Source organism: Lagenorhynchus albirostris, chromosome 6 (assembly GCF_949774975.1).
Source record: "Lagenorhynchus albirostris chromosome 6, mLagAlb1.1, whole genome shotgun sequence".
Taxonomy (NCBI): Eukaryota; Metazoa; Chordata; class Mammalia; order Artiodactyla; family Delphinidae; genus Lagenorhynchus; species Lagenorhynchus albirostris.
In genome coordinates, this window is record NC_083100.1 from 33,810,106 (window position 1) to 33,834,343 (window position 24,238).

Below are 24,238 nucleotides of genomic sequence, written 5' to 3' on the forward strand. Positions count from 1 at the left end.
TCATACAGCTATGTGCTTCCATTTTAAAAATAACAAGTTAGCACCTGCTTACCTACATCTGGTGGTTAGTCATTTAATCCACTATTTTTTTTGCGGTACGCAGGCCTCTCACTGTTGTGGCCTCTCCCGTTGCGGAGCACAGGCTCCAGACGCGCAGGCTCAGCGGCCGTAGCTCACGGGCCCAGCCGCTCCGTGGCATGTGGGATCTTCCTGGACCGGGGCACGAACCCGTGTCCCCTGCATCGGCAGGCGGACTCTCAACCACTGCGCCACCAGGGAAGCCCTAACCCACTATTTTTGGTATGAGGTGAGTAAAAGCATTTCTTTTTAAACCATTCCCCCAAATTACAATATGTCGTCAGCAGGTCTTTGCTCCTCATGTTGGTCATTATCTTCTTACATGAAGTTCAGCCACAGAGTAAAATGCTCCCAGATGTCAATGAGATTTGGGTGCCCCTTTTCTAAAATCTCAGCCACTTAGAATCTCAGCATCTGTTTTCAAAAACGAAGGTGTAAGTTGTTTTAAACTACCTATTTAACTTGGGAGAGAAATGTAATCTAATTCAGTAAGAATAAAAAATGTAACACACACACACACACACACACAGCCTCTGTTTTAATGGTTAAGTAAAATAAAAAACACAGACTACACCTACTTTGAAAGCCCAGAAGATGTTTCTGTGGTATACTTTTAAAATTCCTCTTTGATCATTTCTGATACATCCTCACAGACCCTTAGTTACCTATGAAATCAAGTCTAAATTCCTCAGCTTGGCTTCAGATAACCTGACTCTATCCTGCCTCACCCTCCACTATTCCCCACTCATTCCCCTACTCGTCACTGTAGTCACACCAGTAGCTTCACTGTCCAACAGACCTTCCCTGCTGTTCTGACTCAACCTTCATGTGTCTCTCCACTGACACCTTCTTCCCTCCCCTGTACCTATCCATCCTTCAAGTCCTGGCTGAGGTTCCATCTCTGCTCAAAACCTTTCCTTGCTTCTTTGATTCTCCCCACTCCACACCCCCATCTCTTCCAAGGATGAGCTCCTGGATCACTGACTGTCTGAACACTCTAGTAACTACTTTTAATGTTTTCCTAACAAGTTGAGAAAAACATTCTTTGAGGGTATGAACTATATCTTATACTCCTTTCAGATTCCTATTAAATGGCTGTTAAATTAAATAACAGGGCTTCCCTGGTGGCGCAGTGGTTGAGAGTCCGCCTGCCAATGCAGGGGACACAGGTTCGTGCCCCGGTCTGGGAAGATCCCACATGCTGCGGAGCGGCTGGGCCCGTAAGCCATGGCCACTGAGCCTGTGTGTCTGGAGCCTGTGCTCCGCAATGGGAGAGGCCACAAACAGTGAGAGGCCCGTGTACCGCAAAAAAAAAAAAAAAAATTAAATAACAGCATGTACATATGTGTATGAATGCACCCCTACACACATTCACATTCATTCATGTAGAGGATGGGAGCCTAAAATCAGCGTTCACTTATTGTTCATTCTGATCCTACTCTGAGGCATATCCCTGAACCCTGCCCTCCCATGAGTCTTATTCTCAGTTTCTAATACTGGCCTTCACTGACTCTGTTACTTCTTTTCTGTCATCCTCTATCATCCTCTTTTGGAACCCTACTTTTTAATCTTAGTCCTGAACTCTATATTCAACACATTGATCCAGTTGGAGTTGAAGCAGGGGACAAAACAGAGAACTTGGAGTTTGGAGATCCAGATTTGGAGACCTGGGTTTGAATCCCTCTGCCACTTAATAGTAGTTAGTTTAACTTGGACAAGTCAGTGGGCCTCAGTTTCTTCATCTGTATTTTAGGAATAATTACCTATCATGGGGTTGTTTTGAGGATAAAGCACATATATGAAGCATTTTGCAAATTGTACATTATAAAATATATTATATTGCAATATTATTAAAATTAGTCCAACTATCATTACCTTCGGAGGGTGCATTACCACTAATCACCCCTCACACACATTCACACACTCACCCATGGATTGCTGGGTCATGGATTGTCATGGCCCCTTACAAGATTTAGAAGGAAGTTTATCTCCTAAGGAGTCATGACCCTTGATGAGATTAAGAAGCAATGGTATCTCCTAAGGAGGTCTGGTTAATATAGATGCAAAATACAAACTAAAGGGAAGTGAGGAGGCCCAAATGGGCAAAGAAAAATTTTATGTTTTAATTTTCCTCATCTTGCCATTAAATATGAATTTTATTTCATCACTTTTAAAGATAGGAAAGTGGGAGAATCATGACTCAATTCCTCCCAGGGGGCAATCAATCAGAATAGGAACAAGATCCTACGTCAGTCAGGGTAGCTGGCAGAAGAGGCAAGCACTTAAGTCTATTTCAATGAACTGCATTTCAACAAATTGTTAAATTGCTAGATCTCAATAAACAATTTACTGAATAATTATTAAGTTTAAGGCACTGTTGCTGGTCTCTAGAGAATTAAAAAATAAGAAAAATACAGTCTGGGACCTTAGAATCTAACAAGAGAGACATATAGGTTTGCAAATTAGTGTAATACATGCCATGCTAAAAGAGCTTATATTTATAACTAAATTCAACTCAGGTTGTGTGCTGACAGTATTGAGTCTATGACAATATCTAGAAAGACATGTTTGGATATCTTTTCTTTTTTTCCTTACAAGGTCAGTTTCTTTCCAATGGGATATCTGGGTTTGATCTCATATCAATTATCTGTTTTTTTAATGCTTGGGTTTTGGGTATCTATTCTATACCTTGACATCACATTCCCCTCCAACTACTACCCCAGTTTTCTATTCCACTTCACAGCAAAACTTCTTGAAGAAGATGTCCCTGCTATCTCACCTCCTATTCTTTCTTAAACTCACCCCCAGTAAAGCCTCTTTGTCTATTGCTCCACTGAACCTGCTCTTGTCAATGTCTACTGAAAGAAAAATACACAACGTAAAAGTTGTGAGTTAAGTTTTATTCAGGAACCTTACTGAGGACAATAGCCTGGGAGACAGCCTCTCAGAGAGCTCTGAGGAACTGCTCTGAAGAGGTAAGGGAGGAGCTAGGATATACATATGAACTTTTTTAACTGGGAAAAACGTGTAGTCAAGCATCAAAAGATTACTGCTAATCACAAAGAACAGATAGCTGAAGTTAATGATTTTAGTGCTTTTCTGTGTATGGGAATAAGCAAGAATCTGGGGTCATTTGAAAATTTTCCTTAGATATGCATCTTAATTATCTAAGGGCCAGTATATCCAAGGCACAGAATGTTTCCTGTTTTTCTCCATCCTGAATTCCCCTCTGGGTGCACTGTCAGTGGGCAACTGCAGTGGCTAATGGCTTGATTCCTGTAGAATTGGAATGGCATGCAACATTTTTTTTTCTTCACACCAAGTCACCAGAGATTCCATCTTACCAAATCACTTCTCATACCTTATTTTACTTTACCATTTAGCAGCATCCAACACCGTTTATCATGCCATCCTTCTTGAGAGTCTCTTTGATTTCTGGGAAGTGGGCACTTTCCTAGTTTTCCCCCTACCTCTCTGGGACTCCTTTGCAATCATCCTTCCTGGTTCCTCCTCCTCTACTCAACTTCTAAGCTTGGGCAACCCAGTACTTAGTCCCAGCCTTATCTACACCTTCCTATCAACACTTTCTTCCCAGGTAAGTTCATCTACCCCTTTAGCTCTGAATGGCACCTATGTGCAAATGACTCAAATCTCTATCTCCAGACCTGACTTCTCCCTAGAACCCCAACTTCCAACTTGATATTTCCACTTGGATGCCAAAAAGGTATCCCAAAGTCAATATGCCAACAACAGACCTCTTGAACCATGCCAAATGCTTCTCCTTAGTCTTCTCCAGTTTAGAAAACAGAACGCCCTTGAATCACTTGCTCAAGAAAAAACCCAGGCAGGATACGAATCAAAATTATGTCTAATCCATCACTAAATCATGACAATTCTACTCTCAAATCTACCTAATTCTCAATTTGTACTGCTATCACCCTAGTCCAAGTCATCATCATCGCTCATTTGGCCTAATGAAATACCTTCTCCTTGGTCTCCCTGCTTCAATTCTTACTCTCCTGTAATCTATTCAGTCAGAATGAAATTTAAAAATATTAATATTACTAAATCTCAACCCTTGAGTAAACTTCTTTTTAATATTCTGTGTAATGAAATTGGACATATACATAAAGTACTAGGCAGAATGAACTTTCAAAAATATAAATAAAATCAGGTCACTTCCCCACTTAAAACTTTCTGATGATTCCCCTTGCATTTAGAATAAAAAACAAACTCATATCCTGGCCTACCAACCCTCACATGATCACTACAACTTCACTTTCTACCACTCTTCCCTCTGTGCTAGATACTTTTGCCTTCTTTCTATTTCTCAAACACAAGTAAATTCTCCTCTCAAAGAACCTAGCAGGATTCTGGGCTAGATCCTCCCTATCTTCTTAATCTCTAAATAGAGTTTGGGCCTCAGGCTGCTTATCTTTTCCATGGACAACTTCCTAAATTTTATCTCTAGCCCTGATCTTTCTTCTCAACACAAGACTTATATATGCAATTGTCTACTTGGCATTTCCATTCAGATGCTTACTAGCAATATAATCTATAACACGTTCAAATATGAATACTTGGTACTTCCTCCCTATATCCCCAGACATACTCTTTTTCCCAGTCTTTTCCATCTCAGTAAACAGCAGTGCATTTTTACCAATAACTCAGGTCTTAATTCTTCTTTTTGTCTCAATTGCTCATTTCTAATCCATGAGCGAATACTGTAGGCTCCACTTTCAAAACACATCAGGAGTCCAACTCCTTTTCACCTTCTCCTCCACTGCCATCCTAGGCCAAGCCAGGTAACTGTTTGCCTTGGCCCTCCTGTGTCTGCGGGTTCTGCATCCACCGATTCAACCAACAACAAATTGAAAATATTTGAAAAAAAAAAAATTCCAGAAAGTTTCAAGAAGAAAAACTTGAATTTGCTGTTCCAGGCAACTATTTATATGACGTTTACATTGTATGAGGTATTATAAGTAATCTAGAGGTGATTTAAAGTATACAGGAAGGGAGCTTCCCTGGTGGCACAGTAGTTGAGAATCTGCCTGCCAATGCAGGGGACACGGGTTCGAGCACTGGTCTGGGAAGATCCCACATGCCGCGGAGCAACTGGGCCCGTGAGCCACAATTACTGAGCCTGCGCGTCTGGAGCCTGTGCTCCACAACAACAGAGGCCGCAATAGTGAGAGGCCCACACACTGCGATGCAGAGTGGCCCCCGCTTGCCACAACTAGAGAAAGCCCACGCACAGAAATGAAGACCCAACACAGCCATAAATAAATAAATTAATTAACTTAAAAAAAGTATACAGGAGGATGTGCATAGGTTATATGCAAATACTACACCATTTTCTATAAGGGACTTGAGTGTCTGCAGATTTTGGTATCCACAGGGGTCCTGCAACCAATCCCCCATGGGTACTGAGGGACAACTGTACTGCGATAGCCTCTTTCAGCTCTCCCTGCTTCCACTCTTAAACTCCTACACTAGGATCACTCTCCACAGAGCAGAAGAATCATCCCTTTAAAACAGAAGCCAGATTACAACACCCTCTGCTCAAAGCCCCAATGGTTGCTCTTATCATTCAGATAAACCTAAAGTCCTTTCCATCCTTTGCATGGCCCAGAGGATCTGCTCCTACTACCAGATCATTGTCTACCTGATCTTATCTCTTACCTTTCAACCTCTTCTCATTTAACTCTAGCCTCATTCAGCCTCTTTCAATCTCTTCTCTTTCAGCTCTAGCCACACTGCCCTCCTAGCCTTCACAGTTACTTATTCCCTTTGCCTGGAGTGTCAGATATTCACATGGCTTGTGCCCTCACTTCCTTTTAGATCTCTGTTTAGATGTCTTCTTGGAAAAGGGGCTTGCCCTGCACACCTTACATGAAATTGCACTCTTCCCTGTCTATTCCTTTACATTTCTTTATTGTTCATACAAAACAACAACATTTATATAGCACTTATATGCTGGGTAGCATTCTAAGCACTTTATATTTAGTCCTCATATCACCCCATAAAGTAGCTGACTTTGCGATCCCTGCTTTATGGATGAAGAAACAGCAGTACATAGAGGTTAAATAACTTGTGCCAAGGTCATTAAGCTAGTAAGTGCTAGAGCTGAGATTTGAACACAGGCTGTGCTTTTAGCTGCTATACTATTTTGCTTCTTTGTAGCCCTAGTCACTGCTGTATTTGTTTACCTCTCACTCTTCCCACTTGTCTCAGTTATTGCTGCATAACCAACCATCCCCCAAACTTAGTGGCTCAAAGCAACAAGTTACTATTTCTTGGGAATGTGGGTCAGGAATTCAGGCAGGGCTTAACTAGGCTGTTACACTCACCTTGATGTCGGCTGGTGTCACTCACTCAGCTGCATTCAGCCAGTAACTGGGCTGGCCTGGAAGGTCCCAGAAGACTGGCACCTTAATGCCCTTCCATGTGGCCTATCTCTTCATATTGTCTTTTATCAATCTATAGTATAGTTGGAGCATGGCAGGCAGCTGGCTTCTCAGACGGGGATGTGGAAGCTGCCAGTTCTTTCTAAGGCCTTGATTCAGAAGTATCAGAACTTCATTTCTGTCACGTTTTATTAGTTGGGAAAACAACCATAGGCTAGCCCATATTCAGGGGAAAAGGCTATAGACTGCATCTCTTGATGTCAAGAGTGGCATTTCTATACATGAAGGGGGAACTGATGGTGGCCATCGTTGGAGACTATCTTCCACATCAACAGAGTGCAAGTTCCATGAGAGGAGGCACTCTTATCTGTTTTGCTAATTGTTGTGTCTCTCTAGTGCTTAGAACAGTGCCTGGCACATAATAGGTGTGCAATAAATATTTATTTAGTCCATGTATATAAGGGACAAGTGAAAGAAAGAGTCTGAAATGTAAAGGAAAGGTCTGAGGAGTAGGAGAAAACCCAGAAGGAATGTATCCCAGAAAACAAGGAGGAAAAGAGGGAAAGGAAGATAAGAATGAAAATTGTACCTTTTTTTTTAGATTTAAAAGCTTTAAAAATAAGTTTAAAAAAGCATATTCAAACTATATTTGTAAAGTTACAAGTTCAAACAGTGCAATATGGCATAGAGTGAAAAGTGTGTTTTTTTCCTACCTTTGTTCCCAATTTTCCTCCCCAGTGTCAGTCACTTTAATGCATCCTGTCAGAGCCAAGATATGAATATACAAAGACAAGGATATATATCCTCTCTTTCTCTTCCTGTGAAAAGACATACATAACATGTAACTGGTAGAATACAATTCACATGATTCAGCATCTAGCATTTTTTCTCTTAACCTAACTTCCAGATCATTCCACATCAATACATACAGAGCATTCTCCTTCTTTTAAATGGTTGCATAGAATGGTTCCATTCTTAGAATGTATCATTAGCTTTCAAAATTAGAAGGTGGTTACTGGTTTCAGTAGACCTGAAAAAGCAGAGACTGCAGATTGGAAGGAGGAAGATTGGGAGGTCAGAAAGTAAAAGAAAGGAGGACAAAGGAAAAAGAAATTAAAGATGGATATGCAGGAACAGGCTCATATCCTTAGCAGTAAGAGTAACAAGAGACAGGGAGGTTGAAAATACACAAAAGAGAAGCGATAAGTAATGGAGCAAGCCTCTAAGTGGATTGGAAGGGATTAACCTTGAGAGGCCAGAACACTTCTAAGGAGAAAGAGGGCGAAGGAAAGGAAGGCTGGGGCTGCAGGTAGGCTTTGTGATAGCGGCTGCTGGGAGTTAAGGAAATTCATCCCTGGGGGGGTCTCATTTTCCTTAGAAATGTAGGAGGCAAAGTTTATTTTTTTTTAATTTTTACCAAAGAGGGTGGGTGGGTAGAGTTCAGTAAAAAGTTAGGAGAGTGTATGGGCTGGGAAGAACAGGGGATAGGGATAGGAGAAATTCTGAATAGCAATGTGTTACGGACAATTTGGGGCTTAACAAGATTGCCTGGCCACATGGTAGTCCTGACTGAAGTTGGACACCCTTGGTCTGCAGTGGTACCAATCCTCAGGGTTATGTTTTTTCCAGCACTGGTGCAAGAGTGTACAAGGTTGGTTGAACTGTTGTAAACTAACGGTTTTGCAGGTGATGGAGGATCAAGGAGGCAATCGAGTTGAGGATGTTGGTGAACTTAATAGACCATTTATGCACAGGAGTTTCAGACCCTGACTGCACATCTTTCGCTGATGATCTGAATACAGGTTTACAGGTCCAGCGATGGCACACTGCCCAGCAGTAGAGTTTGCACCCACTGTCATGAGTGGCGTCTCGGGAAAATCTTCACGAGGGGACTTAGGGGGCGCGAGCTGAGTCGTGGTGGGGCTGTGACTGCAACAAGCAGACAGTCGTGAAACTGTGTGCTGAGCAAACTGGCGTTACTCAGATTGCATACGGGAGAGCTCAGTGGGGATCACAGGAGAGGCCAACTCATTTCCTCTTACCACACTCCATCCTTCGGGGTTGCAACGAAGTAGTAAAAAGTGCGGATACTAGCGCCAATCCCAGCCGCCTGGCGATGACGTCATTCTCGGGGGAGGAAGTGACTACCATTAGGGTACAGTCTATAGAAGCAGTCTGAAGACATTTTAGCCTTTTCACTGTCAAGAGTAACGAACTTACCCTTCGGACTACAGCAGTCTGAGGTAGCAGCAAAATGACTGCAGCTCCCAACCACTCTCCTCACCGTTACCATGGAACCGCTCGTAGTTAGGCCCTGGCGACGCCACGTTACGTCATTGCCCAAGTGCATCTTAGGAGTCGTGGCTCTGCCTGGTCCTAAGGGAAAGGCAGTATCTCGGGAACGTTGCCCGCGGTGCCTAACGCCCCTTTAGTAATTTTGATCCCTACCAGACTCCGTTGGCATCTAACCCCACCTACGTCGGGAGTGATCTCCGGCCTTCACACTCGCTCGCCGCCCAGCCCCTGCCCAGAAGCCCCGCCCCCCGTGAATCAGCTGATCTCACGGGCCCGCGGGACTGCCAGGCTCGCGCCGGTTGCAGACCGGGGTGCTGTAGCGGGAGCGGCAGGTGAGCGAGCGCGGGTCCTGGGTTGGCCCGTGGCTTCGGAGGGCTGATCGGCCGGGGCCTCCAGCGTGCGGGACGCCGGGGTCCGGGAGAAAGGCGGAGGCGCAGGCCGAGGCCCGGGAGCGCGCTGCGGAGACTCACGGAGACGGCGCCCGCGTCTTCCCAAGCCAGCGTCCGACCAACAGACCTGCCTGTCGAGGAGCACCCAGCGGCTCCAGGTTCTCCCAGTCGCCCCGGTTCCTCCTCCCCAGACCGGGCGCCACTGCAGAGATCTCAGGGTCGTGAAATTCCTTCGCGCCCCCCTTCCCGCCTCCCCCCACCCTGCCTTCCACCAATTCATTCAGGAGGATTTATTGAATGCCCACTCTAGGCGCCGACCAGATAAACCAGGGTCCCTGGCGGCGAACCTTGGTGAGTGTCCCAGGTGGGTTTGTTCCTAGATGCAGATCGCGGTGGAGAGTGAACCGAGAGTTTTGCTGGCTTGAAAAGGCGGTTGTGGAAAAAGAAAATGACTTTGATATTAAGCATTAGTAGTTTAGCCTTAGTCCTTTGTCGTGTCAAGTTATCCAGCAGAGGGTGGTTAAGTTCTTTTGAGAAGTGAAGATAGGAACAGAATAACATAGGGGCTGTCGTAAGGAAATGGTCCTGACGGTGGTGTTGGTCCTCTGTGTAATAGGGCTACTTTGGAGACAGACAAGTGTAGGTTCGCCGAAGTGTTGTACTGCTTAGGTCTTTGTTGATGAGGGAAGAGGAAAAGCACACGGGCTGAAGTGGCTTATCCAAGTAGAGTATTCTCCTTTTGGTTTAGAATGGAAAAGGAAATCACTGTTGAACACAAACGCAGATCCTTAGTCTGTTGCCTTTTGGATTTGTTGGTGGCTGTAAAGGTTCTTTAAAAGGCTTTAAAGAATAAAATTAAGAATTTAAGGAGTGAAAAATTTGCTCTTGCAGTAGATTACAGTATTTTAATCTTGATAATACAAGCATAGTGGTGAAGTGCTTTAGACCTGAGCATACCTCGAGTCACATACACTTACATCTTTGAGTTTGGGCAAGTTACTTATCTGCCTCCATTTCCTTATCTCTGAATCGGGTATAAAAGTACCTTCCTCATAAGTTACCTTTACATGTAATGGTTCATGTATCATATTTTTTTTACAGTGCTTGGCACTGTATGTAGATATTCAATACATATTAGCCATTTTTATAAGTCATTTCCTTTTCCACTACATCATGATCCACTGACTCACTGTTTTCTAAATGATGTGAAAGAGAACTGAATATTTTTTTAGAAAAGAACTATAGTTTACTTTTAAAAATCAAGGGATAGTTTCCAGATAGGTTTATGATATAGGGGTATATTTAGAGAAATTATGATTTCAGGTTGGTCTATAGTAACTTTGGTGTTCCATTAGAACCTTTAATGTGTTCCATTAGAACCTAAAATGCTGATGGAATCTATACCTAGTTTAAATTTATTACTTAGTTTGCAAACAATGACTAGTATTGGCAGACTTAAGATTCATAGCTATAGCAAGAAATGTTAGAAGCTGTTTCACAATATTAAAATTTGAAAAGATGATGCAGAACATAAAGAACCAAACACGTAATTTGTGTGGGGGGGATTTAAGTTGGCATTATGTGAGCCCCTTATTTTTTAAGTTGATTTATGCAATGTGAACTGGAATCCCTTTTCTCCATATTTCAGCCTTTCAGAACTTAGGTTGTCATTGACTTACTTCGGGCATTTTGACTGTCAAAGAAGCAAAAGGTATGGTAACAACCTCACTGAGAACTGATTTTAGTTTTCATGTGATTAGATGGGAAGAGTACTATCAATCTTACACATTTTCATGAAAAACATGGGTTAAATGCAGTATTGCTGGATCCATTCTAAAGGTATTTCCAAAGAATATGACTGACTTGTAAAAACCTTTTATAATTCTTTATTAATATGAGACTAGGTAAGGTATGAGTTGAAAAAACTAGGAAGAAAGGTAGAGAGTGGTGATTTTTGAGCTGGTGTAAAAGAAGGCTTGCTTTGATGTAGTGTGAGGTTGAGCCCTTTTCTCCGACACTCAGAGGAATGCTGTGAGGATTTAAATAACTTTGTGGAATTAAACCTACCACATACTCTAACGGTATTAGGGATATAGATATTTCTGGTAGAGTTTTTTTTAAACATATTTTTTCTTTTAACTTTTCATAAATGACCAATTAATTCAGTCATCAGTTATAAGGAAGTAGATTTCTTAAGGATATCAGTCCTTAAGAAAATGCGCGGTAACCACAAATAAAATAGCAACCAATTATGACGTGGTCCTTTTTAGCATTACATTTATTTTCCTATCCCCGTTTCCCGTTCGTCTATAGATGTAATGGTGCCATCTTTACATTCTGTCTTGATGTTTGCCAGCATCACACAAGTGACAGAAGAGCTGAACATAGGTGAATTAATTGATCCACGTGAATAGAGCAGAAATATTCAAATCAGAGATGTATTGAGTACTTTTGGGGGCTCTTGTAGACTTACTCTTTTATTGTGCAGTTCATACAGTTTGGTTTTGAAGAAAAATGTACAGTTTTCTCAACTCCTATGGAAAAAAAAGACTGGGTCAATGGGATCTGGGTGAATTTACTTTCATTCTAAGGGTTCTTTTCTTCCGCAACCTGAATTTTTGTTGAGCTGAATTCTTAACTAAAATTGGAGCAATTGCCCAAGCAAACATCTAACAAAGATGATTATAGCAGCTCTTAAAATAGTGATAAAGTAGACCAATCCAGCTGTACTTTAGTAGGGAAATGGATAAACTATGGTTTATTCATGCAATGGAATACTATCCCTTGGTAAAAATGAATAAACTAGATCTTTGTTTATAACATGGATACATATTTCAAGTACATAATATTGAGTAAAAAAAGCAAGTTGCTGGGCTTCCCTGGTGGCGCAGTGGTTGAGAGTCCGCCTGACGATGCAGGGGACACGGGCTCGAGCCCCGGTCTGGGAAGATCCCACCTGCCGCGGAGCAGCTGGGCCCGTGAGCCATGGCCGCTGAGCCTGCGCGTCCGGAGCCTGTGCTCCGCAACGGGAGAGGCCACAACAGTGAGAGGCCCGCGTACCACAAAAAAAAAAAAAACGCAAGTTGCCAAAGGATATATGAATACTGTATTATGCATTTATGTAGAGTTTTGAAACAATATAGCATATTACTGTTTATTGATATGTATGTATCTAGTGAGAGTACATAAACGTATAAGAATATACATGGAAATAAGACACATTAACTTTAGGAATAGTGGGTAACTCTGGAGAAGGAAGGTTTGGGTAGAGCTCCTTCAAATCTATGTATAGCTTTTTTAAAAAAATTTATTTTATTTTATTTATTTTTGGCTGCGTTGGGTCTTCGTTGCTGTGCGCAGGACTTCTCTAAGTTGCGGCGAGCGGGGGCTACTCTTCATTGCAGTGCGTGGGCTTGTCATTGCGGTGGCTTCTCTTGTTGCAGAGCACGGGCTCTAGGCACGTGGGCTTCAGTAGTTGTGGCACGTGGGCTCAGTAGTTGTGGCTCGTGGGCTCCAGAGCGCAGGCTCAGTAGTTGTTGCGCACAGGCTTAGTTGCTCCGCGGCATGTGGGATCTTCCCGGACCAGGGCTCAAACCCTTAACCCCTGCCTTGGCAGGCAGATTCTTAACCACTGCACCACCAGGGAAGTCCCAAATCTACGTATAACTTTTTCTTCTATTTTAAAGGGAGCTTAAGCAAATATGAAAATATGTTAATATTTGTTAAAACTCAATGATGGGTACATGGATTTGTACATTATTATTATTAATGTTTTTACAGATTTGTGAATGGTTAAGATAGTTTGTGAAACTAGCACCTTAGAATTTTTATATATAATCGGGGCTCTCTCCCGATATGCTTTCTTTTTTTTTTACTTTGTAGCTTCTCTCCCCGCGGTGAAAAGAATGTGCCAATGCAGCTCCACTATGTAAAGCTTTTCTAAAGAGAGGAGACAGACTTTTCTGTTTGACTTGTGCTCCTGGGAAGATGCTTGCCTTAGGATATGAGGAATGATCCTTCTTGAAAGGCTGCAGGGGAATTTAAATTCTAGAGACTCTTGAGAAGTGCAGGCATGTACTGATCACGAACTCTCAAAGTATAGGGGAGTGCATTGTATCATAAAGCCCTGTAAGGAATTTGACGGAGTGACTCACATACAGAATTACTGCGGAGGGACTTCCCTGGTGGTCCAGCGTTAAGACTCCGCAATCCCAATGCAGGGGGCCCGGGTTTGATCTCTGGTCAGAAAACTAGATCCCGCATGCCGCAACTAAGACCCTGCACAGCCAAAAAAATAAATAAATATTTAAATGTTAAAAAAAACACAAAATTACTGCAGATATCGTGTAGTCATTAACACTTTTTTAAAGTTTTCATTGGTTAAATTTTATTACATTCTAGTAAACCTGAGTTTTATACTGTGAATACAAGTGTCCTAGTTATTGCTCAAACAAAATAATGCTCTTTCTACAGGTATTGATAAGTAAACATGACGACAATGTGTTAAATGGTTGAGTAACAAATAGTGAATTTAATAGCTGATCTCTAATATGACTCACACATTTAAAAACAACATTTTCATTCCTAATCAAGAATACCTGTTATTAGCACTTTCAAAATACTCTAAGTGAAACTTATATCTCCAGAGCAGTATATTTTGACATGTGTACTCCCTGTTCAGTTATGTGGCCCCTTGTTGACCTTAAGCACTGGATATTATTGATTGGTAAAATAAGCCAACATACTTTGAACTGTGTTTCTGTAATATTGCCTTTTTAAAAAAAGTAGCCATTTTAGTAAAAGAATAGTAGCAAAGTATTAAAGGAATAATTTAGATCAGAAATTATATGCTATCAAATAATAATAGGCATAAATGGTTGCAGTACCTGGGAATTTGAAATTCAGTTGCTGGTATTATAATATTTATCAGAATGTTTCATGGGAATTTAGTATTTACAGAAAATGCATTTTAAAGAGATAGGCAGTGGGTGCAAAAAGGAGCTAAATGGGTATTTGCTGGGTGTTTCTTTTACCATGTTTATCCCCCTCTCCCATGAGTAATATCCATTTTAGAAGATTCTCAACAATCAGAAGAGTGTCGTTTTAGTAGGTTTCAGGGTGAAATTAGCAGGCCATAAAAAAAATAAGTAGTAAAAAGAGAAAGAGACTATGAAGCCTTAGTGTCCCTGATTGTCCAGAAACAGTCTCCATGTACTAAGGAGAAAGGGACTGTTCTTTCCTAGTTGTCTAACATCTGTGAAGTGACATGAAATAAAAGTATCTTCCTTGTTAGGAAGTACCATTAGCAAATTATGTATGAGAGTTTCTATTATGAGAAGACACTTTCCTTTCATGTCAGACATTGACTTTTATAACAGGCATGGAAACCTTCTAATCATTTGGAAGTCCGTGGACTGGTGGAAACCTTCTAATCATTTGGAAGTCTGTGGACTGGAACTTAAGATCGAGGGTTGTCTTCCACTGAGGACTCACTTATGCGTAGCCAGCTTATACCTAGTGGTTACCATGGGTACAAGAATGTACCGATGAATAAGTCATGGTTTCTGACCTCCAGGAGTTTATAATATATTTTGAATCAATGACTTAAGTGCATTATCCCATTAGTAACAACATGATAAATAATAAGTACTGTCTAGGCCAGCCTACTGACTTTATTTAATGCATTAATTTACTGAACTCCTGAACTGTCGGTCAGGATTTAAGGGGTTGGTCAGCTCCCATAGTGGTATTAGGCAGTGCCTCCAGTGCAGCATTTCAGGCTGAGAGGGCTAGGATTTGAAGTGGCCTCCCCCTTTGATGGTGGTTGGTTTGTCAAGCCTTAGGTGCAAGGTGAGTGTTCCTCAACCTTCGGCGGTGGTGGGTTAAGGCTAGAGTGGCAGGATATCCAGGAAGTAGCAGTTGTTGGTGTACAGATTAGTTGTAAATCAGGTGTTTGAGTCAAAAGTTGCCTTAATCCATGTGTAAACATAGACTGAGCCTCTAAAAGCAAATATTTATTAAGCATTTACCATGTGTAAAATTCCATAGGGTCTTCAATTATTGTTTACTGCATTCACAGTATAAACTCTGGTTTACTACATTGTAATAAAACACAACTAACTCAGACTTTAAAGAGAAAGTGTAAATGACTGCATGAAATCTGTAGTAATTTTATGTCAGATTCACTCTATGTCCAAATTCTTTTCAAGGCATTATGATACAGTTTGCTCCTTTATTATTATTTTTATTGTCTTCCTATCTTAATGTCTTGTCATTCTAAACAGTAATATCATTACTCTTATAATTATAATTATTGCTATTATTTCACTATTTTAATCAGTACACTTATTTTAAACCAATAAATGAGACAGGAGACTAAGAGTAGAAGGGCCCAGCTTTGCTAGTGGTAAGTTAGCTTTCTTATGCCTTGAGGGCACTGTCTACTTAGAGCCATCATTCTAGTCAGAAAGATAGAACATACTGGTATGTAAATGCCTTAAGGGTAGGAACTTGTTGATTTATATAGGCCTAGTCTGTCTACAGGTATTTATTGAGTACTTGTTGTATGTCAGGACTATATTAAGCAGCTGGGATATAATAGAGCATAAGATGTTTTTGGCTTCCGTGGAAGTTTTATATTAGTTCCATACCTGGAGTACAGTAGGTGAGAAAACTACATGTGGTTTTAGTTGCTGAAATTTAATTAAAGTTAATATACTAACTTTTACTAAATTATTAAGGGAAAAGGACTTTGTCCAGAGAATAAAGTTTACTAGATGTGTATACATAGAATGCTACATGATTTAATTTTCTTTTTGCATTTGGAATACTAGTCCATTAACACATTTCTGTTTCATATTTTAAAATTTTTATTTATATTCTGCCTTGTTCCTAAAAGGCAGTTTACAGAAATGTGTAAATGTGGCAAAATAAAATAAAGAGACAGAATGAATGGAACCAGGTGTGAGATTAGAAAACATAGCACACATACTGTGAAGTCCTAGTCACTTACAGGTGCCATCATGTGGGACTCTTATCCTCCCACCACAAAATCTATAATCCTGCCTGTATCTGTACCTGTTGTTTTGTTTCTTTTTAAAATGTAGACCCTTTCTCTTGTGAAAGACCAGTCCCACTGCATGCGTGTTCCGGACGCCATCCTCTTCCACTTTTGTCCAGGATTTTGGTCTGGATCCATGTCATTGTCCTACAAACATGTTCAGCTGTCTCTCATCTTCCCACACCCCCCAAAATTACACCCTTGATCTTCATGTTTCTGTCCACCTGCTTCTCCATTTCTGTTTGCCATTTCAGTATTTTTTAAAAGCATCATTTACACCAACTTTATTTTCATGTCCTCACCTGCCATTTATAGTCAGCCTGCTGCAATCTGGTTTTCAGTCCCCAGCTGAGAGCCCAGCCGTGTTGACCCGTCATTCCTGCTGGAAACACGCTCTGCTTTGCTTCGTGTGCCCACATCAGACTCTTGTTTGTTCTACCTCTCAGGCCACTTCTCACCTCAGTCTTTGCTTGTTGCTCATCCTATCCGAGTAACTTAACAGCTTGATTCTGTGCCTCCCTTTTCTCTTAACACACACTCCAGTGATACTATCCATTGCCTTGATTTCAGATATTATCCATATGCCTTCCCAAGTTTATGTCAATAGTTGAGACCTTTCTTCTGAACTCCATACTCACATATTCAGCTGCTCACTTGACATGTATTCTTGGATTTCTCACAGGCATCTTGAACTTATAAAAATATCTTGTCTTATGAGAATCTTACCTTCCACTTCAGAATCCTACCCTCTCACTCTTCCTCATTTCAGTAAATGGTACCACTACACAGTTGTTCAAGGGAGAAATTAGAGGTCATTTTTGATACCTCCTTCTCCTTTATCCCCCACTTATGTCTAATACATCACTAAGTCCTAGTTGTTCTAGGACACAGCACCTCTCTCATTATTTACATCTTTCCACCAAATTGGTAGTCTTGTATGAAATTAAAGAGCCCAGGCTTCCTTCCTCCACTAAGATGAGCCAAGTGAGTATTTGCAGGGAGGATATTTCTTACAGAATTCATTTGGGCACTCTGTGTGAGTATGTTCACTATAAAATGGACTTAAAACTTTTAAAACAAGTGACGTAAATCATTGCCATTAAAAAGTTGAGGACCCCTACGGAAAATGATAGTTGTTTTAGAATACAGGTTCCCAGTCCCTTACTTGAAACCCTTGGGGCAAGGCATGTTTTGGAATTCAGAGTTTTTCTGATCTTTAGAATAAGGTGCATAAACCATATATTATATAACACTTTTCGTGGGACCTTTGGTACCACCCTACAATCATATTAATATTTCTGTGACAGATGAAGATGTACACTAAAGGGGTAAAAACTAAATAGCATCACATTAGTTCATGTTGGTTTTGCTCTTGGATGAGTTCAGGTCAGATTAGATTTTGCCACCAAAAGACTTAAATGAAAAAACTTTGAGTTTTCAGAGTTTTTTGGAGTTTAGATTTCTGGTTACGGTATCATGGACCCATAGTAGTAGCTTTTCTTTCTAGCAATAATTAGAACATCTAGACCAGATTATTATTTTTTTTTAGGGCACTCCCAGATCATGGAATTAAAACCATATTCTCTGCATGTACAGGATAGCTTATTTCTCTGTTAAATGTAGCAGGAGGGTGTGTATCCACCGGGATCTAAAAGTGGAATCAACTCATTAAGGACCAAGCTTTTTGTTTTAAAGGGTCATCTGAGAGTTTAATTACTTTACATTTCACTGTGAAGGAGATAATTTGAAGTGTAGAGTGATATACTTTAAAATGAATGCATCTTTGTTCTGTGGTTCATAGTACTTAATAGTTGGAGGGGATGCTACAGTCTAGTTTGCTCCTTTTACAGATGCCATTGATCTCTGGAAAGGCCATGTGAGGTACAAGAGGACCCCACATTTTCTGACTCTGTAAATATCACACAGCTTCTGTATCAGAGCCAGTTAATATAATAAAGGCTATGAGGGAAAGTTACTATAACAGAAGAAAAGAAGCAAAGTACAGGGATCCTGACCCCCAAAGCTCATCTGGGGAGAAATATCCCCAGAAGAAGCCCCATGATTAGGCAATTTTATAACAGTTAAAACTGATAGCAGTGGAAGTACATAAGCAAGTTTAAATGCTTTTTGAATGTGAGGCAAGTCTTGTAGATTTCTCAGAGAGGGGATTATAAAAATACTAGGAAAACAAATTTTTTGGTGTACTTTTTCTGTTTGGATACATAATTGAGGAAGAATGTTAGATTAACTGGATTCGGTAAATGCTGCATATTTTAAGTATGTGAGGTAAAACTTTATAATATAAGCTTCCCACATTTGGGTGCAATATTCCTTTTTAGTTATGTTTCCTTACCAGTCATTTCCTTTTTTCTCATTGCTGTATCTGAATTTCAGGCACACGTGTCTTCTTAGGAGAAGTCAAGTATATTAAACACCATTAAAACAAAATTCGATCTATAAATATCGATAAAGAAAGATGTGTGTGAAATAGTGTACTAGCTTTCTGTTGCTGCTTGTAGCATTGCTGTAAACTCAGTGCCTAAAATAACACAAATTTATCATCTTGGAGTTCTTTAGGTTAAAAATCGGACACAAGTCTCGCTGGGTTAAAATCAAGATGTCAGCAGGGCTGTGTTTTTTTCTGGAGGCTCTAGGAGAGAATTCGTTTCCTTGCCTCTTCCAGCTTCTAGAGGCCACCTACATTCTTTGGCTTATGGCTGCCCCCTCCCATCTTCAAAGCCAGCAATTTAGCAGCTCTCTGACACAGCTTGTTATCATCACCTCTCTTTCTCAAGCTCTCCTCTGCCTCTCTCTTCCACTTCATTTATTTATTTTATACAGCAGGTTCTTATTAGTCATCAGTTTTATACACATCAGTGTATACATGTCAGTCCCAATCTCCCAATTCATCACACCACCACCACCACCACCCCTACCCACGACACTTCCCGCCTTGATGTCCATACGTTTGTTTCTCTACATCTGTGTCTCTATTTCTGCCCTCCAAACCAGTTCATCTGTACCATTTTTCGAGGTTCCACATATGTGCATTAATATACGATATTTGTTTTTCTCTTTCTGACTTAACTTCACTCTGTATGACAGTCTCTAGATCCATCCACGTATCAACAAATGACCCAATTTCGTTCCTTTTTATGGCTGAGTAATATGCCATTGTATATATGTACCACATCTTCTTTATCCATTCATCTGTGGATGGGCATTTAGGTTGCTTCCATGACCTGCTCTTGTAAATAGTGCTGCGATGAACATTGGGGTGCATGTGTCTTTTTGAATTATGGTTTTCTCTGGGTATATGCCCAGTAGTGGGATTGCTGGGTTGTATGGTAATTCTATTTTTAGTTTTCTAAGGAATCTCCATACTGTTCTCCATAGTGGCTGTATCAATTTACATTCCCACCAACAGTGCAAGAGGGTTCCCTTTTTTCCACACCCTCTCCAGCATTTGTTGTTTGTAGATTTTCTGATGATGCCCATTCTAGCTGGTGTGAGGTGATACCTCGTTGTAGTTTTGATTTACATTTCTCTAATAATTAGTGATGTTGAGCAGCTTTTCATGTGCTTCTTGGCCATCTGTATGTCTTCTTTAGAGAAATGGCTATTTAGGTCTTCTGCCCATTTTTGGATTGGGTAGTTTGTTTTTTTAATATTGAGCTGCATGAGCTGTGTATATATTTTGGAGATAAATCCTCTGTTGATTCATTTGCAAATATTTTCTCCCATACTGAGGGTTGTCTTTTTGTCTTCTTTGTAGTTTCCTTTGCTGTACAAAGCTTTTAAGTTTCATTAGGTCCCATTTGCTTATTTTTGTTTTTATTTCCATTATTCTAGGAGGTGCATCAAAAAAGATCTTGCTGTGATTTATGTCAAAGGGTGTTCTTCCTGTGTTTTCCTCTAAGAGTTTTATAGTGTCTATTCTTACATTTAGGTCTCGAATCCATTTTGAGCTTATTTTTGTGTATGGTGTTAGGGAGTGTTCTAATTTCATTCTTTTACATGTAGCTGTCCAATTTTCCCAGCACCACTTATTGAAGAGACTGTCTTTTCTCCATTGTATATCCTTGCCTCCTTTGTCATAGATTAGTTGACCATAGGTGTGTGGGTTTATCTCTGGGCTTTCTGTCTTGTTCCATTGATCTATGTTTCTGTTTTTGTGCCAGTACCATATTGTCTAGATTACTGTAGCTTTGTAGTATAGTCTGAAGTCAGGGAGTCTGATTCCTCCAGCTCCGTTTTTCTCCCTCAAGACTGCTTTGGCTATTCGGGGTCTTTTGTGTCTCCATACAAATTTTGAGATGATTTGTTCTAGTTCTGTAGAAACTGCCATTGTTAATTTGATAGTGATTGCATTGAATCTGTAGATTGCTTTGGGCAGTATAGTCATTTTCGCAATATTGATTCTTCCAATCCAAGAACATGGTATATCTCTCCATCTGTTGGTATCATCTTTAATTTCTTTCATTAATGTCTTATAGTTTTCTGCATACAGATATTTTGTCTCCCTAGGTAGGTTTATTCCTAGGTATTTTATTCTTTTTGTTGCAATGGTAAATGGCAGTGTTTCCTTAATTTCTCCTACAGATTTTTCATCATTAGTGTATAGGAATGCAAGAGATTTCTGTGCATTAATTTTGTATCCTGCAGCTTTACTGAATTCATTGATTAGCTCTAGTAGTTTTCTGGTGGCATTTTTAGGATTGTCTATGTATAGTATCATGTCATCTGCAACCAGTGACAGTTTTACTTCTTCTTTTCCAATTTATATCCTTTTATTTCTTTTTCTTCTCTGATTGCCGTGGCTAGGACTTCCAAAACTATGTTGAATAATAGTGGCGAGAGTGGACATCCTTGTCTTGTTCCTGATCTTAGGGGAAATGCTCTCAGTTTTTCACCATTGAGAATGATGTTTGCTGTGGGTTTGCCGTACATGGCCTTTATTATGTTGAGGTAGGTTCCCACTCTGCCCACTTTCTGGAGAGTTTTTTTCATAAATGGGTGTTGAATTTTGTCAAAAGCTTTTTTGGCATCTATTGAAATGATCATATGGTTTTTCTTCTTGAGTTTGTTAATATGCTGTATCACATTGATGGATTTGCTTATATTGAAGAATCCTTGCATCCCTGGGATAAATCCCACTTGATCGTGGTGTATGATCCTTTTAACGTGTTGTTGGATTCTGTTTGCTAGTATTTTGTTCAGGATTTTTGCATCTATATTCATCAGTGATATTGGTCTGTAATTTTCTTTTTTTGTAGTATCTTTGTCTGGTTTTGGTATCGGGGTGATGGTGGCCTCATACAATGAGTTTGGGAGTGTTCCTTCCTCCGCAATTTTTTGGAGGAATTTGAGAAGGATGGGTGTTAGCTCTTCTTTAAATGTTTGATAGAATTCACCTGTGAAGCCATCTGGTCCTGGACTTCTGTTTGTTGGAAGATTTTTAATCACAGTTTCAATTTCATTACTTGTGATTGGTCTGTTCATATTTTCTGTTTCTTCCTGGTTCAGTCTGGGAAGGTTACACCTTTCTAAGAATTTGTCCATTTCTTCCAGGTTGTCCATTTTATTGGCATAGAGTTGCTTGTAGTAGTCTCTTAGAATGCTTTGTATTTCTACGGTGTCTGTTGTAACTTCTCTTTTTTCATTTCTAATTTTATTGATTTGAGTCCTCTCCTTTTTCTTGATGAGTCTGGCCAGTGGTTTATCAATTTTGTTTATCTTCTCAAAGAACCAGCTTTTAGTTTTATTGATCTTTGCTATTGTTTTCTTTGTTTCTATTTCATTTATTTCTGCTCTGAGCTTTATGATTTCTTTCCTTCTGCTAACTTTGGATTTTGTTTGTTCTTCTTTCTCTGGTTCCTTCAGGTGTAAGGTTAGATTGTTTATTTGAGATTTTTCTTGTTTCTTGAGGTAGGCTTGTATAGCTGTAAACTTCCCTCTTAGAACTGCTTTTGCTGCATCCCATAGGTTTTGGATCATCGTGTTTTCATTGTCATTTGTCTCTAGGTATCTTCTGATTTCCTCTTTGATTTCTTCAGTGACCTCTTGGTTATTTAGTAACGTATTGTTTAGCCTCCATGTGTTTGTGTTTTTTAACGTTTTTTCCCCTGTAATTTATTTCTAATCTCATAGCATTGTGGTCAGAAAAGATGCTTGCTATGATTTCAGTTTTCTTAAATTTACTGAGGCTTGATTTGTGACCCAGGATGTGATCTATCCTGGAGAATATTCCGTGCGCACTTGAGAAGAAAGTGTAATCTGCTGTTTTTGGATGGAATGTCCTATAAATATCAATTAAATCTATCTGGTCTATTGTGTCATTTAAAGCTTGTGTTTCCTTATTAATTTTCTGTTTGGATGATCTGTCCATTGGTGTAAGTGAGGTGTTAAAGTCCCCCATTATTATTGTGTTACTGTCGATTTTCTCTTTTATAGCTGTTAGCAGTTGCCTTATGTATTGAGGTGCTCCTATGTTGGGTGCATATATATTTATAATTGTTATATTTTCTTCTTGGATTGATCCCTTGATCATTATGTAGTGTCCTTCCTTGTCTTGTAACATTCTTTATTTTAAAGTCCATTTTATCTGATATGAGTATTGCTACTCCAGCTTTCTTTTGATTTCCATTTGCATGGAGTATCTTTTTCCATCCCCTCACTTTCAGTCTGAATGTGTCCCTAGGTGTGAAGTGGGCCTCTTCTAGACAGCATATATATGGGTCTTGTTTTTGTATCCATTCAGCAAGCCTGTGTCTTTTGGTTGGAGCATTTAATCCATTCACGTTTAGGGTAATTATCCCTATGTATGTTCCTATGACCATTTTCTTAATTGCCCTGGGTTTTTTTTGTAGGTCCTTTTCTTCTCTTGTGTTTCCCACTTAGAGAAGTTCCTTTAGCATTTGTTGTAGAGCTGGTGTGGTGGTGCTGAATTCTCTTAACTTTTGCTTGTCTGTAAAGCTTTGATTTCTCCATTGAATCTGAATGAGATCGTTGCCAGGTAGAGTAATCTTGGTAGCAGTTTCTTCCCTTTCATCACTTTAAGTGTATCATGCCACTCCCTTCTGGCTTGTAGAGTTTCTGCTGAGAAATCAGCTGTTAACCTTATAGGAGTTTCCTTGCACGTTATTTGTTGTTTTTCCCTGGCTGCTTTCAATAATTTTTCTTTGTCTTTAATTTTTGCCAGTTTGATTACTATGTGTCTCAGTGTGTTTCTCCTGGGTTTATCCTGTATGGGACTTTCTACGCTTCCTGGACTTGGGTGGCTATTTCCTTTCCCATGTTAGGGAAGTTTTTGACTATAATCTCTTCAGATATTTTCTCTGGTCCTTTCTTTCTCTCTTGTCCTTCTGCGACCCCTATATTGCAAATGTTTGTGTGTTTAATGTTGTCCCAGAGGTCTCTTAGGCTGTCTTCATTTCTTTTCATTCTTTTTTCTTTATTCTGTTCTGCAGCAGTGAATTCCACCATTCTGTCTTCCAGGTCACTTATCTGTTCTTCTGCCTCAGTTATTCTGCTATTGATTCCTTCTAGCATAGTTTTCATTTCAATTATTGTATTGTTCATCTATGTTTGTTCTTTAATTCTTCTAGGTCTTTGTTAAACATTTCTTGCATCTTCTTTTTTTTTTTGCTGTACATGGGCCTCTCACTGTTGTGGCCTCTCCCATTGCAGAGCACAGGCTCCGGACACGCAGGCTCAGCAGCCATGGCTCACGGGCCTAGTTGCTCCGCGGTATGTGGGATCTTCCCGGACCGGGGCACGATCCTGCCTCCCCTGCATCGGCAGGCGGACTCTCAACCACTGCGCCACCAGAGAAGCCCCCTTCTTGCATCTTCTTGATCTTTGCCTCCATTCTTTTTCCGGGGTCCTGGATCATCTTCACCATCATTATTCTGAATTCTTTTTCTGGAAGGTTGCCTACCTCCACTTCATTTAGTTGTTTCTCTGGGGTTTTATCTTGTTCCTTCATCTGGTACATAGCCCTCTGCCTT

The 24,238-nt window shown here is 40.3% G+C and overlaps 1 protein-coding gene across 8 annotated transcripts in view; it reads left to right on the top strand.

Annotated features, from left to right (window-relative positions):
* Positions 1-9,055: 9,055 nt before the first annotated feature.
* ALS2 (alsin Rho guanine nucleotide exchange factor ALS2) overlaps positions 9,056-24,238 on the top strand; it is an 86,358-nt gene continuing 71,175 nt past the window's right edge. For 2 of the 8 annotated variants that reach the window (XM_060152324.1, XM_060152325.1), the window contains exons 1-2: positions 9,086-9,520; positions 10,818-10,880. The gene's annotated coding sequence lies outside the window, so the exon portion shown is untranslated. Of the gene's footprint in view, positions 9,521-10,817; positions 10,881-11,482; positions 11,558-24,238 lie in introns of all 8 variants that reach the window. The other 6 variants (XM_060152317.1, XM_060152323.1, XM_060152319.1 and 3 more) reach the window with 5 other exon arrangements.